At 42.0% G+C, this 12,291-nt stretch overlaps 1 protein-coding gene across 3 annotated transcripts in view; it reads left to right on the top strand.

Moving 5' to 3' along the window:
- Window positions 1-96: 96 nt before the first annotated feature.
- The window catches only part of vil1 (villin 1), a 25,297-nt gene continuing 13,102 nt past the window's right edge, over window positions 97-12,291 (top strand). Inside the window, exon 1 of one of the 3 annotated variants that reach the window (XM_090215724.1) lies at window positions 97-558. The gene's annotated coding sequence lies outside the window, so the exon portion shown is untranslated. Of the gene's footprint in view, window positions 559-4,933; window positions 5,444-7,130; window positions 7,373-12,291 lie in introns of those variants that run through there. The other 2 variants (XM_021579239.3, XM_021579240.3) reach the window with 2 other exon arrangements.

Raw genomic sequence — 12,291 nt, 5'->3', positions numbered from 1 at the left:
CTTCTCTCCCTTCTTTTCTCTATATTGTTAATATTCAAATGTATATTATAAACAAATCTCTCATCTTCCTATTGTGGGGGGGGGGGGGACTAGGGAGATAGGCGGGGGAGCTGGGTCTCCTACTCACGAGTGTTGAGGTTCAGTCCTAGCCCCTTCTTTGAGGGCCTGCAACAGTCCAGAGCACTTTCACAAAGGGAGAGCCATGGAGCTGAACTAACCATTCGCCCAACACCTCAGGCTTACATAAGCCTTGGGAAGGGGAGTTGAGAGTCCGCCAGCCCATGCAGCCCAGGAGGGGAGCAATCAGTGGCAGCCAGTCAATGAGGGAAGCAGCTCTGAGGTGCAGGCTCTCTTTATCTCCTTCCAAGCACTTCCAGGCACCACCACCACCGCAGTACCAAGGAGCTGGTTAATGAGTTGGAGGAGCTGGAGGGAGTGGCTGTACAGAAGGGGCTGAAGTTCACCGGCACAAGCAGCAGGTGGAAGAGTGAGAGAGAGTGTGAGAAACCCTGATGCACTGACTCTGTCAAGGAGACTCACGCCCTTCACCTGACTGAGGTATTTTTTTTTTTTTTGATGGGTGAATGTTCGTTGTTTTGTTTTCTTGTGTTTGTAGGGGGTTGTGGTGCATGGCGCAGGTGTGAACAGGCTTTGATTTCGTGAGAGGGTTGTTTAGTGAGCCAGCTGAGCGAGAGCTGGTGTAAAACCCTTCCTTAGGGCTGACAATGGTTTCAGAGTTGTCAGGAGTGAGCAGGTGTACGTGTCTGTGCGTGAATGCATAAGTGTGTCGGTTTCTGGAAGCCTGTGTGCATGTGTGCACTGTTTGTGTGGCCCTGCTTGCATTGTTTCTATGTTGTGTATCTGTATGAGCCTACTGTGTGGGTGTGTGTAACGTGTATGCAATTACAGGTCATTATAAAGATGAGGGGATACGCATAGTACGTATGGCCCTGCTTGCATTGTTTATGTGTTGTGTCTTTACTGTTTGTCCATAGAGGTCTTTCGGTAACCTGCCTTGCTCTGAATTTTCCAATGACGTCTCTCCTCTCTAACCAGCAAGGTTTCTCGGGGGCTCTTTATGTTGAGTTGCTGCATGACTTCAAGGGAACAAAAGTCTGAACCATTAGTGGAACAAACAGCTCCCTACTGTACCAACACATCTCCCACTTAGCATTCGCCAAATTTGAATGGTCCGTTTAGCTTGGTGAAGCACTCTGAAGGTCTCTGAAGAGCCCACCCATTCGTCATTTGACGTGGTGGTCCAAATATCACCAAGTGAGGCCATAGTGGTCCGATCCTCTGGACAGTGGATAGACAAAGAGGCCAGTGAACGAGGAGGCAGGACATTAGAGAAGAGAGTGGGTGGCTCAGGGAAGGGGCCTCCATGATAAAGAGAAGGCTTCAGTAATGGCCTGCATTCGATATCTGGTTCAGCTGTAGTTCAAACTGTGTGTGTGCGTGCAATTACAGGTCATTTCAAAGCTGTGAGGAACTGCGAGAGTTAATCACTTGTGCATTCCAAGAGTTTGGCTTGAGTGTTGGTAGAATTCACTTAATCTGAAAATCAGGGAGCTTTTAATCTCCAGACTATTATCCAGAGAGCTCTGGCTGAGGTTAAACCAGTACAATGTGGCACAACTACAACCTACATAAAACCAACAGAGGAAAGAGAACACATACTACAACCTATAGACAACCATAATACAAGTTACCAAAAGAGGAAAAATGGCACATACAGGATCATATGTATTTTGCTTCCCTTTACTGTCTAAATCCACAGAGAGACCCCTACTACATAGAAACAACCACCACTGACAAAAAAACAAAACCACCATGCAACTTCATTGTTACTGAATAGAAACTTAACTTATCGGGTTCAGTTTGAAAGTAATTGATGACCAAAGCCCACTCAAACACAATTACATCTAGCTCTCTGTGGTATTCACCATGCAATTGTGTTCTAAAAATATGCACATCTAGTACTTTCTTCAAAGAATTCAACACAAGACCTTACAGTGAAATTAACAATAATTTCCATATACAGTGCATTCGGAAAGTATTCAGACCCCTTTTCCACATTTTGTTGAATTACAGCCTTATTCTAAAATGCATTAAATAAATAAAAATCCTCATCAGTCTACACACAATACCCCATAATGACAAAGCGAAACAGGTTTTTAGATTATTTTTAAAAACAGAAATACCTTATTTACATTATTCAGACCCTTTGCTATGAGACTTGAAATAGAGCTCAGGTTTCAATTGATCATCCTTGAGAACTTGATTGAAGTCCCCCTGTGCTAAATTAAATTGATTGGACATGATTTGGAAAGGCAAGATTCAAGATTCTCTGGTCTGATGAAACCGAGATTGAACTCTTTGGCCTGAATGCAAAGAGTCATGTCTGGAGGAAACCTGGCACCATCCCTACGGTGAAGCATGGTGGTGGCAGCATCATGCTGTGAGGATGTTTTCAGAGGCAGGGAGACTAATCAGGATCGAGGGAAAGATGTACGGAGCAAAGTACAGAGGGATCCTTTATGAAAACCTGTTACAGGACCTCAGCCTGGGGCGAAGGTTCACCTTCCTATAGGACAACGACCCTGAGCACAGAGCCAAGACAAGACAGGAGTGGCTTCGGGACAAGTCTCTGAATGTCCTTGAGTGGCCCAGCCAGAGCCCGGACTTGAACCCGATCGAGCATCTCTGGAGAGACCTGAAAATAGCTGTGCAGGGACTCTCCCCATCCAACCTGACAGAGCTGGAGATGATCTGCAGAGAATAATGGGAGAAACTCCCCAAATACATGTGTGCCAAGGATGTAGCGTCATACCCAAGAAGACTCGAGGCTTTAATTGCTGCCAAAGGTGCTTCAACAAAGTACTGAGTAAAGGATCTGAATACTTATGTAGATATAATATTTAAGTTTTTTATTTTCAATACATTTGCTAACATTTCTACAACCCTGTTTTTGCTTTGTCATTATGGGGTATTGTGTGTAGATTGATGGGGGGAAACAATTTAATCAATTTTAGAATAAGGCTGTAACATAACAAAATGTGAAAAAAGTCAAGGGGTCTTAATACTTTCCGAGTGCACTGTAAATACCTGGTAATTGTCTGTACCATAAAATTAAGTGTTAGGCTAAATGTATATTCTCCAAACACACAACAAGGGCAGGAGGGAAAGGAAGTACTACAAGTGTCACGGCTGTTGGAAGGAGCAGACCAAGGTACAGCGTGGTGAGCGTACATTTTCTTTATTAATCCAAATGACGCCAAACAAAACTATAAACACTAAAAAAAACTAACCGTGAAGCTCACAAGCAAAGTGCTCTAAACAAAGTCAACCTCCCACAAACACAGGTGGGGAAAAGGGTACCTAAGTATGGTTCCCAATCAGAGACAACGATAGACAGCTGTCCCTGATTGAGAACCATACCCGGCCAACTACAAAGAAATAGAAAACATAGAATGCCCACCCCAACTCACACCGTGACCAGACCAAAATAGAGACATAAAAGGGATCTCTAAGGTCAGGGCGTGACAATAAGTGAACATGAGGAGGCCAAACGCAATAAGACATCTATAGACTAAGGACAATTCCACAGAAACAGAATGACAATGAGACTCCAGTTTTTCACTTTGAAAGTACACCAAACAAAAAACATTGATTGCAAAGTTAAACAAACCAACTCTATTTCCCACTTTTAACCATTTCCACTGAAAATTTTACAAAAACACATTTTGTTCGAAGAACTGTGCAGGAGTAAATCTTGGTAACAGAATGTAGGTAAAATCTCCCTCAGTTTTTGTGACCACGTTTTTTTTAAACTCTGTTATATCTACTTTGAATTAAGAATGGGGTGTCAGCTATGATATAACACCTTGAGTAAAAAAAAAATATGTTTAAATTCTAATTGGTACAGACTGACATCATGGGTCCCCGAATTGTACTATACAGAAATGCATAATTCTCTTCATGGTTATGTATCCTGAGTAGGTACACAAAGGTAGAAAACTTTAATATCCTCCTTTGCATGTTTGGGTATGATTCTACACACTGGCTATTATTCTAATGAGCTCTGCCCCCAACAAGACCGCATTTGGTTTAGTCCAGACCAAATCTCTACCAACCATAGACTATGTTTCACAAGTTTGGACATCCCAGTACAGCACAGTAGAGTGGAGTCCAGTACAGTACAGTATAGTACAGTACAATACAGTAAATTATACTGTACTCTACTCAAGTGTGCTCTAAGGTACTCAATGACTGTTTATGAATGGACAAAGCCATCGATCACGTAACATCCTTCATTCCTATGTGAAGACTCAATAGAGCATTTGAAGCCAAGGATGTCAGTTAAGGTGGTGTTTCATGGATACATAACATGCACAGTTTGAGCTACTTCAAGAAGTGACGTTGCAGGCTAGCTCAGTGCTGCCCCTTCTCATTGAATATCTCAAGTTGAAGGCCGACCAGAGTACTGCAGGCTGCCATTAGCAACTAAACTATCCTAACTTCTTCTGTGTGCGATTTTAAAATAATCAGTTCGAGGACATACATCTGCTGTAATAGAAGCAATTATTGGTTCCTTGATTGTCTTCTAAATATACCTATATTTTTTACACAAAGATCGACATTTTCCAAGTCACTATAATGGGGAATCCTGTTTTCTGCAAAGAATACCTGCAGTACCACGGGTCGGCCTTGAACTTCATGGCTTCGGTGAGAGGGGTCAGTGTTCTTACCTGACTGTACTGCACTAAACTTTACTCTAGTGTTCTGTTCTGTACTGTTCTGTATTGTACTGACTTCTACTCTACTTGACAAAATGTCAACCACTTTTCAACATCCATTGACGTCCGGTGTCGGTCGGTGCTCAGTGGGTGAGAGGGCTGGTTACAGTACAAGGAAAGAGAGGGGGCTCGTGGGTAGGTGTCAGTAAGAGCCGGGAGAGTTGACATTAACTGGAGAGAGAGAGAGAGAAGAGAGGCAAAGAGACAGAAGGAGGGGTTGTCCAGACTGTTTTCACACTTTCTTTGACCACCAGATGACAGGAAGAGAAAGAAAACAGTTATGAGCTGAACATAACAGTTATGAGCTGAAGGGAGAGAAATGGAAAATATCTTAAAGATATGTGGCTTTTTGGTAAAGTTTTTGTGCTCTATTTGTTGTGCTCCTATGAGCTTTTTACATGTAAATGCCCATAAACATTGTGGGGTCTAGGAACAAGGTCGCTCGTCACTAGATAAGAGAAGGCACACACCTGTATGCATATTACCTCTCTCTTCCCATATATGGAGGGAGGGAGAGAGGGAGAGAGAGCGCAAAGTTCAGGTGCTGTAAATCGCATGGTGAGATGTACAGGTAGTCTGCTGCTGCCTGCTAGATCCTGACACATCTCGCCCTCTCCTCTCCACTCCTGTTCCCTCCACATCAGGTGAGTCCTTTGTACAAAGTAACAAGCTAACAGTCGGTTTCTGTGTGTTTTCGCAAAGACGTCATGTAGAAAATGGGCATTTATGCGGCATGAGCTCTATTGATGTGGACAATTAAGGACAAATTATGTCTTGGTCGCTGTGGAACCATGGGAGGTTAGCCAGGGAAAAGTAGCACGGGGATAAAGAAAATGTCTCTAAACATTGGCTTGACGCTAGGCAATATTTCCTATACTTACAGAAGGCAAATGTTGATATTAGTTGGCAAGGGTCTTATTACAACATTATTGTGTTTTGATGTACACTATATATACAAATGTATGTGGACACCCATTGAAATTAGTAGATTCGGCTATTTCAGCCACACACGTTGCTGATTGGTGTTTAAAATCGAGCACAACAGACTATGAAATCTCCATAGACGAACATCGGCAGTAGAATGGCTTTACTGAAGAGCTCCACCTTTCCAACAAGTCAGTTTGTCAAATTTATACCCTGCTAGAGCTGCCCCGGTCAACTGTAAGTGTTGTTATTGTGAAGTGGAAACGTCTAGGAGCGACAACGGCTCAGCTGCGAAGTGGTAGGCCACACAAGCTCACAGAATGGGACCGCTGAGTGCTGAAACACTCACTACCGAGTTCCAAACTGCCCCTGGAAGCAACGTCAGCACAATAATGGTTCAGCAGGAGCTTCATGAAATGTGTTTTCAGCCGCACACAAGCCCAAAATCACCATGCGCAATGCCAAGCGTCAGCTGGAGTCGTGTAAAGCTCGCTACCATTGGACTCTGGAGCAGTGGAAACGCGTTCTCTGGAGTGGTGAATCACGCTTCACCATCTGGCAGTCTGAAGGATTAATCTGCGTTTGGAGGATGCCAGGAGAATGCTACCTGCCCCAATGCATTGTGCCAACAGTAAAGTTTGGTGGAGGAGGAATAATGGTCTGGGCCCGTAGTTCCAGTGAAGGGAAATCTTAACGCTACAGCATACAATCACATTCTAAACGATTCTGCGCTTCCAACTTTGGCAATAGTTTGGGGAAGGCTATTTCCTGTTTCAGCATGACAATGCCCCCATGCACAAAGCGAGGTCCATACAGAAATGGTTTGTCAAGATCAGTGTGGAAGAACTTGACTGGCCTGTGCAGAGCCCTGACCTCAACCCCATCAAACCCCTTTGGGATGAATTGTAACGCCGACTGCGAGCCAGGCCTAATCGCCCAACATCAGCACCCGACCTCTTGTGGCTGAATGGAAGCAAGTCTCCACAACAATATTGCAACATCTAGTGGAAAGCCTTCCCAGAAGAGTGGAGGCTGTTATAGCAGCAAAGGGACGGACCAACTCCATATTAATGCCCATGATTTTGGAATGAGATGTTTGACGAACAGGTGTCCACATACTTTTGGTCATATAGTGTATTTCTAATCCCTTTTAAGACTTTTTATGTTAGATGTATTGTAAGACCCCTTTCCCATATTTGACCAGAAATCTAAGCATTTGCTTATTCCTAATTTCCAGGATGGAAAATGGTTGAAAAATGTATATACCTTAATTACTCAAAATTATAGACTCTTAGCCTTCATTTTACACCAAAGTTGATATGCTCCTTTAAACTTCACATGTTAGTGCTCATGGGTCATTTTACATGGTACACACTGTGGGGTCTCGGAACAAGGTCGCTCGTAACTAGATAAGAGAAGGCACACACACCTGTATGCATATCACCTCTGTTTGCCATATATGGTCACTAAAGTAATCGACAATCAAAAGTGTGCGTGTGTGTGCGTGCATGTGTGTGTGTGCGTTAGAGAGAGATGTTAGAGAGAGAGAGAGACAAAGTTCAGGTGCTATAAACGGGTTGGTGAGATGGGCAGGTAGTGACACATCTCACCCTCTCCTCTCCACTCCACTCCTGGTCCCTTCACATCCGGTGAGTCCTTTGTACAACGTACCAAGCTAACAAACCGTTTCTGTGTGTTTTCGCAAATAAGTGATGTAGCAAATGGGAGTTCATGTGGAATGAGCAAATGGGTGTTTATGTGGAATGAGCTCTGTGTTGAGGTGGACATTTAAGGAGAAATTATGTCTTGGTCATTGTGGAACCTTGGGAGGTTAGCTAGGGAAAATGGCCTCAACACGTATCAGATATATAGCTATCAGCTAAAGTAGTGACATTTTTTGCCTAAAAATGTATTCATATTGATTATAGAAGAAACATTTATTTGTCTGAAAATGTGTCTGATAATGTGTATATTGTCAGTAACAATATGTCTAAAAATAAGCAAAATCAAAGAGTAGTATATTAATATTTATATTGTTAAGGTTGAATAAATGAATGTGAAATTTGTTTTACAGAATCTAGACATACTCCATATTTGAGAGAACACTATAAGGAGGATAATTACACTGAGATGTTGTCTGTATCATATACGGTTCACAGATCATAGGGTTTTACAGGAGGCATGTATAAGGTCTAGAAAAGGCCCATTTCATCATGATTTTCAAAGAAATTGCATGTGATACATATTTAAACACCATGTTAAACATCCTTCCTCCCATTGATGATCCTATGTGAGAATTGCCCGTACAATCTGAGATACTAAAAATATTTTCCGCCCTATTATCCAATCATGACACAGGCAAGATAAGTGTCGTTGTGATGAATCATTATTGTATTACTCAACAGACCTCTGAACAGCAGTTATGGGAGGAAAAATGGTGCTGATAAGTTGACTCAAAGTTATTGTTTTATGATAAGCAAACACACATTTATACTGTGGTTACTCTACAAGTAGAAAGGCTCATTATGAGCGCAACAGTCTAACTTATCGTCAATTTGAAATGAGCATCTTGTGAACAATCACTCACTTGGTTTTATTCCATTTGACAACATACAGAAACGAAAATCAAATTGTTTTCAATATCATGAATTTGGCTGGGATGTGCAAATCAGAGAGAGTGTTTTTGAGGACATACATACACTGCATGGAACAGAAAGGAAAGATAAGCCATAGGTTTAGCAGTGATACACATTTAAACAATATGCACACACAAACCTACATGTACAAATTACCTCGACTAACCTGTAGCCCCGCACACTGACTCGGTACCGGTACTCCCTGTGTATAGCCTCATTATTGTTATTTTATCGTGTTACTTTTTATTATTTTTTACTTTCGTTTATTTGGTAAAAAATGTCTTAACTCTTCTTGAACTGCACTGTTGGTTAAGGGCTTATAAGTAAGCAATTCCCTGTAAGGTCTACACTGGGTAGACATGTGACAAATAACGTTTGATTTGATTTGAAACCAGCATGGAGCAACTACACAGTAACGAGTTGATGAAGCTGTGAATAGCCTATCATGGGTCTTTGTAGTTATGAGCCTTATATTTATTATTGAATCTACCCAGGGTGTTGGGGTGGGTCATTTGATTGGTTGACAAAACACTCAGGATACAAAGGGCACAATGTAATAGGCCTGCTAGTCTGTTTCAGCGATGGCTGCTGTTTGGTTTAGAAGCCATATGGAGACGAGTCTGTGGTTACAAGAAACAGACAGAGTGCAAACACAGCACAATATTACTTTATGGTCCACTGCTCATAAACTGAACTGGGCTTCATGGTCTATCAGCAGCCAGCCAACTAGCCAGCCTGCCAGCCAGTCAGCCACACAGTATGCTGTTCCAGCCGGCCCTCTCATTCTCTAAATGAAGATTCTATTAATCGGGAGAAATAGTTCTGTTTAGTGGATGTTTTGCTCCTGTATGTTGTTGGGGACTATCGCTACTTGATATTCAATTGAAGCCTTTTCACAGTGGACATTTGAATAAGAGTAGCCTACTCTGTGTCCGAGAAACCAGTCCTAAAGGTTTAATGCCTTGACAAGACCACAGTTCTCTATCTCTCCCTTAGATTGATCGAGAAATTATATCAGCATTATCATAAAAACTTGTCTTCGCCTCAGCAGCCAAATGTACCAACTAAATGACAAGCCATAAATGTGTCAATCCCTGTATTTACAGCATGCTGTACAATGGAATGGACCACAAAATTAAGCACACGTTAGACACATATCTAGTCATAATTCTGGCAGGTCCTCGATACAAATAAGGCATGAGACCATGATGCAAAAGTTGACATTCAGCTATCTGTCAATATATACAGTACCAATATAGCAATATAACTGTAGACACTGTAGTAAGGCACCATATGTTTTGACATTCACAAAATTGGAGACTGCTGTGTTTAAGACTGTGGTAACAATTGGGAGGTACTGAGACTTTCACTTCCTGCTTTGTGGCAGCTGTTTACGCTCCCCCTGCAATGGTGGCTTCAAAATATGCTGTTCCTTTTGTGTAGTACAATGAGCACAGACTTAGACACTTTTGAGCAGTATACTCCCGTTACCATTCTATGACCTGAGATAGGAAATACTCTACTGAGGTCACATCCAGGAGTGAAAGTAAGGCAGTACGGTCTGGTACGGCGTGTTGGCAAAATAAATAGTGGGGGTATGGCATACCGGTAAAACATGATTAAAACAAAATAATTAAAGCAAAATGCCAAGAAAATTGTAGGCTATTACACTATTACAGTGCCTTGCGAAAGTATTCGGCCCCCTTGAACTTTGCGACCTTTTGCCACATTTCAGGCTTCAAACATAAAGATATAAAACTGTATTTTTTTTGTGAAGAATCAACAACAAGTGGGACACAATCATGAAGTGGAATGACATTTATTGGATATTTCAAACTTTTTTAACAAATCAAAAACTGAAAAATTTCAGTGCAGCAAACTCTCTCCAGAAGTTCAGTGAGGATCTCTGAATGACCCAATGTTGACCTAAATGACTAATGATGATAAATACAATCCACCTGTGTGTAATCAAGTCTCCGTATAAATGCACCTGCACTGTGATAGTCTCAGAGGTCCGTTAAAAGCGCAGAGAGCATCATGAAGAACAAGGAACACACCAGGCAGGTCCGAGATACTGTTGTGAAGAAGTTTAAAGCCGGATTTGGATACAAAAAGATTTCCCAAGCTTTAAACATCCCAAGGAGCACTGTGCAAGCGATAATATTGAAATGGAAGGAGTATCATACCACTGCAAATCTACCAAGACCTGGCCGTCCCTCTAAACGTTCAGCTCATACAAGGAGAAGACTGATCAGAGATGCAGCCAAGAGGCCCATGATCACTCTGGATGAACTGCAGAGATCTACAGCTGAGGTGGGAGACTCTGTCCATAGGACAACAATCAGTCGTATATTGCACAAATCTGGCCTTTATGGAAGAGTGGCAAGAAGAAAGCCATTTCTTAAAGATATCCATAGAAAGTGTTGTTTAAAGTTTGCCACAAGCCACCTGGGAGACACACCAAACATGTGGAAGAAGGTGCTCTGGTCAGATGAAACCAAAATTGAACTTTTTGGCAACAATGCAAAACGTTATGTTTGGCGTAAAAGCAACACAGCTGAACACACCATCCCCACTGTCAAACATGGTGGTGGCAGCATCATGGTTTGGGCCTGCTTTTCTTCAGCAGGGACAGGGAAGATGGTTAAAATTGATGGGAAGATGGATGGAGCCAAATACAGGACCATTCTGGAAGAAAACCTGATGGAGTCTGCAAAAGACCTGAGACTGGGACGGAGATTTGTCTTCCAACAAGACAATGATCCAAAACATAAAGCAAAATCTACAATGGAATGGTTCAAAAATAAACATATCCAGGTGTTAGAATGGCCAAGTCAAAGTCCAGACCTGAATCCAATCGAGAATCTGTGGAAAGAACTGAAAACTGCTGTTCACAAATGCTCTCCATCCAACCTCACTGAGCTCGAGCTGTTTTGCAAGGAGGAATGGGAAAAAATGTCAGTCTCTCAATGTGCAAAACTGATAGAGACATACCCCAAGCGACTTACAGCTGTAATCGCAGCAAAAGGTGGCGCTACAAAGTATTAACTTAAGGGGGCTGAATAATTTTGCACGCCCAATTTTTCAGTTTTTGATTTGTTAAATAAGTTTGGAATATCCAATAAATGTCGTTCCACTTCATGATTGTGTCCCACTTGTTGTTGATTCTTCACAAAAAAATACAATTTTATATCTTTATGTTTGAAGCCTGAAATGTGGCAAAAGGTCGCAAAGTTCAAGGGGGCCGAATACTTTCGCAAGGCACTGTATGTATCATTGCAGCATGAAAAATGAGCAAATGGGATTGAAAACGTTTGGTTTAGCTTATGCTCCAAAATGTGATGTGGTTCTACGAGAACACTCACACTTTGCCAAGGCAGGGAGAGATGAGTGGCAGGCAGCAGTAGACGTACTGTATCAATTCTGGCCTAATGACAATTGCCAAATGCCGTTACACTTTTTGGTGTTTTGTGTAACAGATGTCTTTTTCCATTCACCACTGTTCGGAGTCTGGAAATATGTTGCGAGTGGATGAACATGTGCGGTTAGCCTAGTGAAGGAGCTCTTTGAAGTGATTGCTTGACAATCAGATGACAACATCAAGACTGGTTGTGTTTATGCCACAGTAAAAGGTCGAACATTTTAATAGTTAAATGAGAAATCTTTACGGCTTGGCCCACAGAGATCCTATTGAATCAATGGGGATTCTGTATGGAATTCTATGATAACCCAACACTAAACAATACATTAATTGCACTATAACAGTGACAAACAGTGCCCACAAACTGTTAGGGCCTACATAAAGCTGACCCAACAGCAGTCCCAACACCTTACGACTGCTACACCTGGCTTTCAACGGAGCCTTGTCTGGCAGCGAAACAGTTAATTCAGCCGCATTTATTGCCTTTAAAAGAATCAAAGCTGATATGGCT

Source organism: Oncorhynchus mykiss, chromosome 22 (assembly GCF_057628025.1).
Source record: "Oncorhynchus mykiss isolate SJ-2025 chromosome 22, ASM5762802v1, whole genome shotgun sequence".
In the NCBI taxonomy this organism is placed as follows: Eukaryota; Metazoa; Chordata; class Actinopteri; order Salmoniformes; family Salmonidae; genus Oncorhynchus; species Oncorhynchus mykiss.
The sequence above is the reverse complement of the archived record's forward strand: the minus strand, read 5'-3'. Positions and strand labels throughout refer to the sequence as shown.